At 44.5% G+C, this 11,071-nt stretch overlaps 1 pseudogene; it reads right to left on the bottom strand.

The window, feature by feature from the left end:
- Positions 1-205: 205 nt before the first annotated feature.
- Positions 206-323, bottom strand: LOC126104744 (5S ribosomal RNA; annotated as a pseudogene).
- Between the last annotated feature and the right edge of the window lie 10,748 nt (positions 324-11,071).

Consider the following 11,071-nt stretch of genomic DNA (forward strand, 5'->3'; position numbering starts at 1 on the left):
AAAACAATGACCCGTATATGCAATAAGCTTCGTTTACTTTACGTCTATGGTCACGAACTTTTTGTTAACAGATTACCGGTTTCGGTCTATAATGACCACCATCAGATCTGTTTCATAAAAAGAAAGTCCTAATGTACTGCAGCCATAGTGTCATCGTCAAATGTTAAATGCAGAATCAGCACAAGTATCGTCAAATATATATATTTGCCAACAGCACTCGGCACACCGGATGGTCACCCATCCAAGTGCTATCCCAGCGCAACAGAGCTTAACTTCGATGATCTGACGGGAACTGGTGTTACCACTGCGGCAAGGCCGTTGGCTCATGAAAATTGTTTAAGAATAATTTAACATTACAGTCAGGACACAATTAAATGATTCACAGTTAGGCCTGTATTTCAAAATTGTCATCGGGTTCAGTTTAGGTGTAACTAATTTCATATTTCATTTACTTCGTCAGACAGACTTATTCTTACAGTGCAATGTTACATTCAAGTATGTGTCATCTGATGTTTGGAACTATATTTAGTCAGTTTAGTTACGAAAATTCACAGGACACTTTGAACAGTTACTCTTTCAAAATATGGTTTGTAATTTTATGTAGAAAAAAAAATGGCTCTGAGCACTATGGGATTTAACTTCTGAGGTCATCAGTCCCGTAGAACTTAGAACTACTTAAACCTAACAAACCTAAGGACATCACACACATCCATGCCCGAGGCAGGATTTGAACCTGCGACAGTAGCGGTCGCGCGGTTCCAGACTGTAGCGCCTAGAAGCGCTCGGCCACTCCGGCCGGCTTTTATGTAGAACTTTTATTCTGTTAGTTTTTTGTATTTAAACTGTAAGTCATGTTATGTGACGGCAGGCATTGTCGCAGGGTTACTGAACTGCAATGTAGAAGTTCACAGGATAGTTTATTTAGTTTCAGATTTTTTAAATTATTTTTGGCAAAAATTAATTTGCATTACAGCCATACAGTTTCAGGTAAATTTGGGGACCCTTTTATCTGATAGCGTTTACGTAAGCATACCACTTGCATTGTTCAGGATCACAAAACAGACACACACGATCTTAAGAACAGGAAACCAGTTTAGTTTACAACATCAGCAACGCACAAGAACATCCCGAAAAACGTAACTGTTACCATTTTCCCTATCATTGCTAAAGCCTTTAGCAATGTAAGTGATGTTATAAAAATCTGCAAAGCACTGGTCTCTTAGTCGTCAGTCGATGTCAAGCTGATTTAGTCCTTAAAAATGTGCTCGACACATCCAGTTTCCACAGACACACATGCGTCGTACTATAACGCTTGCCGATCCCTGCAGTTTTGTTTCCGTTGTCGCACGAAAAGCTGCACTCACTGGGAACTGCTCAAGATGCCGGAAAGGCCACAGAGATCGTTATGGGCGGCCGTGGGTGGCGAGTCCCCATAACCCCATCGATCCCACCGCAGGCAGCCGTGCACCTGGATCAGAGAGGCCCCGCACGCCAGGTCAGCTTCGCCACCTCCGCCCAGGCACCACTCTACATTCTGAGCACCCTTCATGCCGGGGCAGCCCAGTTACCTTCCACAACGAGCTACGAGGTGCATTCAAGCTCTAAGGCCTCCGATTTCTTTTCTAATTAACTACTCACCCGAAATCGATGAAACTGGCGTTACTTCTCGACGTAATCGCCCTGCAGACGTACACATTTTTCACAACGCTGACGCCACGATTCCATGGCAGCGGCGAAGGCTTCTTTAGGAGTCTGTTTTGACCACTGGAAAATTGCTGAGGCAATAGCAGCACGGCTGGTGAATGTGCGGCCACGGAGAGTCTTTCATTGTTGGAAAAAGCCAAAAGTCACTAGGAGCCAGGTCAGGTGAGTAGGGAGCATGCGGAATCACTTCAAAGTTGTTATCACGAAGAAACTGTTGCGTAACGTTAGCTCGATGTGTGGGTGCGTTGTCTTGGTGAAACAGCACACGCGCAGCCCTTCCCGGACGTTTTTGTTGCAGTGCAGGAAGGAATTTGTTCTTCAAAACATTTTCGTAGGATGCACCTGTTACCTAGTGCCCTAGGAATGCAATGGGTAAGGATTACGCCCTCGCTGTCCGAGAACATGGACACCATCATTTTTTCAGCATTGGTGGTTACCCGAAATTTTTTTGGTGGCGGTGAATCTGTATGTTTCCATTGAGCTGACTGGCTCTTTGTATCTGGGTTGAAAAATGGCATCCAAGTCTCATCCATTGTCACAACTGACGAAAAGAAAGTCCCATTCGTGCTGTCGTTGCGCGTCAACATTGCTTGGCAACATGCCACACGGGCAGCATTGTGGTCGTCCGTCAGCATTCGTGGCACCCACCTGGATGACACTTTTCGCATTTTCAGGTCGTCATGCAGGATTGTGTGCACATAACCCACAGAAATGCCAACTCTGGAAGCGACCTGTTCAGCAGTCATTCGGCGATCCCCCAAAACAATTCTCTCCACTTTCTCGATCAGGTCGTCAGACCGACTTGTGCGAGCCCGAGGTTGTTTTGGTTTGTTGTCACACGATGTTCTGCCTGCATTAAACTGTCGCACCCACGAACGCACTTTCGACACATCCATAACTCCATCACCACATGTCTCCTTCAACTGTCAATGAATTTCAATTGGTTTCACACCACGCAAATTCAGGAAACGAATGATTGCACGCTGTTCAAGTAAGGAAAACGTCGCCATTCTAAGTATTTAAAACAGTTCTCATTCTCGCCGCTGGCGGTAAAATTCCATCTACCGTACGGTGCTCCCATCTCTGGGACGTATTGACAATGAACACGGCCTTATTTTAAAACAATGCGCATGTTTATGTCTCTTTCCAGTCCGGAGAAAAAAAATCGGAGGGCTTAGAACTTGAATGCACCTCGTACAGCAGCTAGGCTCACAGCCGAAGCGCACTACGTAACTGGTAGGGGACTGGACTCAGATCGATGTCCGTGTCAAGGGGATTCTCTAATATTTTAATCGAACAGTGTGCCTTGTGTGTATCGTCTCAGCTGTACGACTTGAATCGTGATTTCCTGTGAGAAAGATCACAGTTTGCAGAAAATAATAGTTCCCCAAGAAAGTGTTATAAGCTCTCTGCTTTTCCTGACCTACACACAGAAAAAAACTTTTGCAACACCTCGGTTCGGAGGTTTCCGGAACCTGTACCGAGAATTGGAATCGATATCAACATAAACATCATTTCTGCCCTTTTTATTGCTCATGAAAACCACATATTGTATGCTGTACCACCATGCAGTGAGACCGTCACAGGTGATCGTCCAGACTGCTGCACACATCAGTACCTCTAATACAAAGTAGCACGTCCTCTTGCATTGATGCATGCCTGTCTTCGATGTGGCATACTCTCCACAAGTTCATCAAGGCAGTGTTGGTCCAAATAGTCCCACTCCTCAACGGCGATTCGGCGTAGATCCCACAGAGTGGTTGATGGGTCAAGTCGTCCATAAACAGGCCTTTTCAACCTATCCTAGGCTTGTTAGATAGCGTTCATGTCTGGAGAACATGCTGGCCACTCTAGTCGAGCGATGTCGTTATCCTGAAGGAATTGATTCACGAAACGTCCACGATGGGGGCGCGAATTGTCGTCCATGAAGACGAATGACTCGCCAATATGCTGCCGATATGGTTGCACTATCGATCGGAGGACGGCATTCAGGTATCTTACAGCCGTTGCGACGCCTTCCGTGACCACCAGCGGTGTACTCGTCGGCCCCACATAATGCCACTCCAAAACAGCAGGAAACCTCCACCTTGCGACACTCGCTGGACAGTGTGTCTAAGGCATTCAGCCTGACGGTCTTGCCTCCAAACACGTCTCCGACGATTGTCTGGTTGAAGGCATATGCGACACTCATCGTTGAAGAGAACGTGATGCCAATCCTGAGCAGTCCATTCGGCATGTTGTTGTGCACATCTGCACCGCGCTGCATGGTGTTGTGGTTGCAAAAATGGACTTCGCCATGGACGTCAGAAGTTGAGCATCATACAGCCTACTGCGCACAGTTTGAGTCGTAACACGACGTCCTGTGGCTGCACTAAAGGCATTATTCAACATAGTGGCGTTGCTGTCAGGGTTCCTACGAGCCATAATCCGTAGTGATCCACTGCAGTAGTAGCCCTTGGGCGGCCTGAGCGAGGCATGTCATCGACAGTTCCTGTCTCTCTGTATCTCCTTCATGTCCTAACAACATCGCTTTGGTTCACTCCGAGACGCTTGGACACTTCCCTTGTTGAGAGCCCTTCCTGGCACTATGTAACAATGCGGACGCGATTGAACTGCGGTATTGACCGTCTAGGCATGGTTGAACTACGGACAACACGAGCCGTGTACCTCATTCCTGGTGGAATGACTGCAACTAATCGGGTGTCGTACCACCTCCGTCTAATAGGCGCTGCTCATGCATGGTTGTTTACATCTTTGGGCGGGTTTAGTGACATCTCTGAACAATCAAAGGGACTGTGTCTCTGATACAATTTCCACATTCAACGTCTATATTCAGGAGCCCTGGGAACGGGGGTGATGTAAAACTTTTTTTGATGTGTGTGTATTAGGAAATCTGAACAGTCATCTTAGATTTCTTGCCAATTATTTTGTCATTTACCGTTTTATAAAGTCATTAGGTAATAAAAACCAATTACAAAATGAGTTAGACAAGATTGTGTATGGTGCGAAAAGTGGCAGTTGACTCTAAATAATGAAAATGTAAAGTCATCCACATGAGTGCAAAAAGGAATTCACTACGTTTCGGTTACACAATAAATCACACACGTCTAAAGGCTGTAAATTCAGATAAGTGCTTAGCGAATAGACTTACAGATAACTTCAACTGGAAACGACAGTGTTGATTTTGTGTTTGCGTCTAACTACGGCAGGTCAAAATTCGGTAAACGGGTCACAAATTTATGTCAACACCTGTTTCGCTAGCCTTGATGTGTTAGCGCACTTCCTAAGAAGGTAGAAGCGCAAAAAATAAATCACGTTTTCTGCAGAGACAACATAATCTTGCTTATATATTCCGTCACATTTTTCTTTAGCACTGTAACTGGTTTTATTTATCATCGTCAGTAAAGTTAAACCTTATATTACTAAATCTTTGTAAAATTTACGATTGCAGTTGGTACCAATCTGGTATTGTCAGTATAGGGTATAAAACAGGACATTTTGTGGTTTTTTTGTATGCGACGTACTGTAGTTCAGAAGCAATGAAGTACAGTTCGAAGTCTACTATTACTGGAAATAATAAACCGAAAACCGATTATTTCAGAAACCGGCTATTCTGAGCTGTTTCAACACTCAAGTTAAAGTGGAGATGAAAAATTTTTTAAATTCAGAAGTGGTTGTTTGAATGATAACCGACATCCCTAGACCATCGTAGATTGGTTTTCCAGCCTTCTGGGTTGATAAAAGAACAGCAACTTGTGTTAACCAGTTTGATGTAGAAAATAGCCTAAGTTGCTAAATTTAGTTCTTTTTATTTTATTAATGATTGGTTTCTGGCATCAGAACCCATTCTCACGTGATCCAAAGATAATGAAGGGTGTTTTCGCGATACCACGCAAACCATGTTAATATTGCACATACTTGTATCTAAGTCAGTTTCTCAGTGACCTTTGGCAGACAAACATACACAAACTGGTGACTGAAAAACGTGACTGGGAAAGGAAACATCCTTCAAATATCTTTTGACCTGATCAGACATTTGTTTACCAGATTTCGATGCTTACACAAGAACATTTGGGGCTTCACAAAGAGACTCTCGAATTCCGAGTCCAAACTTACAATTAGTTTCTATTAAGACTATGAAAAGGAGGGTGGTCAGCGTGAAAAAAACCGTTTTGCGCGTTGTACCCGGAAACAAAAAAACATCTGGTTATCCCAAGGGGCTCGATAGCTCAGGTAAGCCGTGGAACGTATACGGCTTTCGGTGTTGGAAGAACTTTGCGAAAAGATTTTCAGATGTAACTCTGTTAAATGATTGTTACGTCAGTCTCCACTTTCGAATCAATACAATCAAGCTCCAGTTATTAGTGCATAATCAGTTCTCTTCGCCAAGGCTTGCCAATGTACTGAAATATGCCTAGTAAAAATCAGGATATACAGAGGATTACCCGTGACAGTTTGAAATCTTGAAGATTTTTTTTTATATCGTCTTCTCCGTCGTGCATATTACGTGAAGAAATTTCGTTCATTTTGTATGCATCGTGTAAACAAAATTTTTTTAGCATTTTGTTAGAGCTTATGATTTTTGTAATTGTTTTCTATCATAATAATGGGTTTCTTATTATTTTCATAGAGCAAAATAGACATACGTTAAGCCGTAAAATAAAAACAAAAAACATGAATGTTAACAGTTGAAAACATAAAAGAAATATAAGGAAAATAAATAAATAGTATAGTAATAAGTGTTTAGATATTTGAATTAGGTATATTGAAAATACACCGACAGCATATTCAGTATAGCTTATTTTCCAAAAATTGTATATCAGAAACCCGCTTTATACACAAGATGTATGTGGCTTAAAAACTCCTTTAATTTGTGTTAATGATGGTGGGGTGTATCAAAAATTTGAAATTATTAGAAATATTGATTATACAGTTTTCAAAAACGTTAATTACGTATCAAATTTTATATTAAGAACATTATTTTTTGTATCATCGTTACGAAGATATTCCCTCTATACCTAAAATGCCAAATTCTCTTTCAGCTTGTGTTTTACTCCTTAAAAGTGAAATTATGCACAAACAAAAAATAAGTATTGCACTATTTTCCACGCACGCACCAAGTTTCATCAAGATCGTTTATTGACATTTGGGAATGTTCTCTTGTTAGTTGGCATTACGGCAGGGTAACTAGTAATACATGGAATGGCAGCAGCAAAAACTGGCACCGTCGGTAGGGAAGCGGGCTTTATATAAGCATTTATATTTTAGTGCAACTAAATGAGTTCTTGAGGCGCGATCTTACAGTCAGCTGTAAATCGCTGCTGGTGGACGTTTTGTAAGCTGCTCACAGGACCTTTCGAACCTCCACCGGTGGCTACGCGGCCCCTAGTCGCTGCGTCGCAGTGACCGCCGCTGACGCATAATTGGTCTCCACGGCAACGCGACGCGTGCGCGCGGTATCGGAAAAGTAATTCCTGCGGCCTCTGGCTACTGCCATTAAGTGACGTCACAGGGCTTCAGGTCGGCCGCGGCCGGTCGGCCCCTCGGGGCGCGCGCTTTGCGTAGCCGTGGCCTCGTTTCTGCTAAATGCCGTCTCTACTGCGCTGGCCGGTCTCTGAGACTCCAGGGAATACCACCGCACACCACATCTAGCTGGTGGTGAGTTTGGAAGTCAGTTCAAGTGCTGAGTACTCAGGACGTCACTGACTATTCCTTTCTACGTTATTATAGGACGGCGATGATTTATATCCGTTAAATACTAGGGCGTGCTGAAAAGTACTGCCTTAAAATTTTTTATGGGAAAACTCTTAAATCTTGATAAATAAAATAAACTTTATTACCGTTGTACATTTTTACTTCTCACGTCTTCATATTTATTTCTCAGCTTAGTCACTCTGTTGACGAACATATTTCTCTCGATGAGAGACCGCTCTACTTATTGCTACGATCGCTGTGGAATGTTTGACGTTGTTGACGGAGAGACAACCTCATCTCTTCTTGCACCAAATAGTTAAAAAATGGTTCAAATGGCTCTGAGAACTATGGGACTTAACATCTGTGCTCATCAGTCCCCTAGAACTTAGAACTACTTCAGCGTAACTAACCTAAGGACATCACACACAACCATGCCCGAGGCAGGATTCGAACCTGCGACCGTAGCGGTCGCTCGGTTTCACAGTGTAGCACCTAGAACCGCACGGCCACTTCGGCCGGCCTTCTTGCACCGCTTCGTCACTATCAAAATGAAGTCCTCGAAGACGTTATTTGTTTTTATATGATTTTTTTTTTTGGTCATCAGTCTACTGACTGGTTTGATATGCGGCCCGCCACGAATTCCTTTCCTGTGCTAACCTCTTCATCTCAGAGTAGCACTTGCAACCTACGTCCTCAATTATTTCCTTGACGTATTCCAATCTCTCTCTTCCTCTACAGTTTTTTTTCCTCTACAGCTCCCTCTAGTATCATGGAAGTCATTCCCTCATGTCGTAGCAGATGTCCTATCATCTTGTCCCTTCTCCTTATCAGTGTTTTCCACATATTCCTTTCCTCTCCGATTCTGCGTAGAACCTCCTCATTCCTTACCTTATCAGTCCACCTAATTTTCAACATTCGTCTGCAGCACCACATCTCAAATGCTTCGGTTCTCTTCTGTTCCGGTTTTCCCACACTCCATGTTTCACTACCATACAATGCTGTACTCCTCAGAAATTTCTTCCTCAAATTAAGGCCGGTGTTTGATATTAGTAGACTTCTCTTGGCCAGAAATGCCTTTTTTGCCATAGCGAGTCTGCTTTTGATGTCCTCCTTACTCCGTCCGTCATTGGTTATTTTACTGTCTAGGTAGCAGAATTCCTTAACTTCATTGACTTCGTGACCATCAATCCTGATGTTAAGTTTCTCGCTGTTCTCATTTCTACTACTTCTCATTACCTTCGTCTTTCTCCGATTTACTCTCAAATCATACTGTGTACTCATTAGACTGTTCATTCCGTTCAGCAGATCATTTAATTCTTCTTCACTTTCACTCAGGATAGCTATGTCATCAGCGAATCGTATCATTGATACCCTTTCACCTTGTATTTTAATTCCACTCCTGAACCTTTCTTTTATTTCCATCATTGCTTCCTCGATGTACAGATTGAAGAGTAGGGGCGAAAGGCTACAGCCTTGTCTTACATCCTTCTTAATTCGAGCACTTCGTTCTTGATCGTCCACTCTTATTATTCCATCTTAGTTGTTCTATATATTGTATATGTATTTTTACAGATGAACAACCATTTTCAGCTCGGGTGGTTAACGCAAAGGGTGCAGTACCAGTGTGTGGCCGCTGCAAGCGTTTAGCTGGGCAGCGGCCTGTTGTGTGGTGGCTCCCAATTGACTCCTCTCCGGGACCCTACTCTGCAGCCGCGGCACGCGCCTCATCTGCATACCCGCTGCCCTTCCACCTCTCTCCCTCTCCCGTTAGGTCGGGCCGCTTAGCATAGCGCCTCCGCGCATGCACAGTAACCCAACTGACGCTGACGTCGGCGCCCCCCGGACGGCCTCTCCTGGGCCACTGCTCAAATCTCCACCCGCTATGAGCTTCCCCGTCCCCCGTCCTGCCCGGATGGTGCAGTGTGTTCCGGTTCTCCGCCGTTTCCTGACCCCATCTCGTACAAGCGACCGCTGACAAGGCTCCCTGGCTTTACGACACGTGTTATCGACCAGCGTCGGTGAAGTGACGGCGGTGGGGCGTGTTTCATTAGTTACTCAGAAAACAAACTGTTACTGTATGAAAGAGGTCCTCCTAATGGCGAGTCATGAAATGATACCTTTACAAAAAAAAAAAAAAAAAAAAAAATGGTTCAACTGGCTCTGAGCACTATGGGACTTAACATCTGTGGTCATCAGTCCCCTAGAACTTAGAACTACGTAAACCTAACTAACCTAAGGACATCAAACACATCCATGCCTGAGGCAGGATTCGAACCTGCGACCGTAGCGGTCACGCGGTTCCAAACTGAAGCGCCTAGAACCGCACGGCCACACAGGCCGGCTATACCTTTACAACGACGTCAAGTTAGTTTCAGTGACGTTTGCTATTCTCTTTAAGTTCACGGGCTCTCACATCCAAAGTATTTATTGTATAATGACATAGTGTCAATATAATTCGCGGAAGTGCAAGGTCAAGAGCGGCACAGTATTATTCCGAAATATTTCTGTCCGGGAGCGTCCGCTAGAACGCTGGCTCCGTACTGAGCATATCTGCACTCGAGGTATAGAACTCGAATGTGTTGAGACGAAATCGCTACTTGCTACAAAAAGAGAAGCGAGAGGAAAACTGGCCTGGGAGGTATTCTACGAGGTGCATTCAAGTTCTAAGGCCTCCGATTTTGTTTCTAATTAACTACTCACCCGAAATCGATGAAACTGGCGTTACTTCTCGACGTAATCGCCCTGCAGACGTACACATTTTTCACAACGCTGACCCCATGATTCCATGGCAGTGGCGAAGGCTTCATTAGGAGTCTGTTTTGACCACTGGAAAATCGCTGAGGCAATAGCAGCACGGCTGGTGAATGTGCGGCCACAGAGAGTGTCTTTCATTGTTGGAAAAAGCCAAAAGTCACTAGGAGCCAGGTCAGGTGAGTAGGGAGCATGAGGAATCACTTCAAAGTTGTTATCACGAAGAAACTGTTGCGTAACGTTAGCTCGATGTGTGGGTGCGTTGTCTTGGTGAAACAGCACACGCGCAGCCCTTCCCGGACGTTTGTGTTGCAGTGCAGGAAGGAATTTGTTCTTCAAAACATTTTCGTAGGATGCACTTGTTACCATAGTGCCCTTTGGAACGCAGTGGGTAAGGATTACGCCCTCGCTGTCCCAGAACATGGACACCATCATTTTTTCAGCACTGGCGGTTACCCGAAATTTTTTTGGTGGCGGTGAATCTGTGTGCTTCCATTGAGCTGACTGGCGCTTTGTATCTGGATTGAAAAATGGCATCCACGTCTCATCCATTGTCACAACCGACGAAAAGAAAGTCCCATTCATGCTGTCGTTGCGCGTGAACATTGCTTGGCAACATGCCACACGGGCAGCATTGTGTCGTCCGTCAGCATTCGTGGCACCCACCTGGATGACACTTTTCGCATTTTCAGGTCGTGATGCAGGATTGTGTGCACAGAACCCACAGAGATGCCAACTCTGGAGGCGATCTGTTCAACAGTCATGCGGCGATACCCCAAAACAATTCTCTCCACTTTCTCGATCACGTCGTCAGACTGGCTTGTGCGAGCCCGAGGTTGTTTCGGTTTGTTGTCACACGATGTTCTGCCTTCATTAAACTGTCGCACCCACGAACGCACTTTCGACACATCCATAACTCCAT

The sequence above is a fragment of the Schistocerca cancellata genome, chromosome 1 (assembly GCF_023864275.1).
Source record: "Schistocerca cancellata isolate TAMUIC-IGC-003103 chromosome 1, iqSchCanc2.1, whole genome shotgun sequence".
NCBI lineage: Eukaryota > Metazoa > Arthropoda > Insecta > Orthoptera > Acrididae > Schistocerca > Schistocerca cancellata.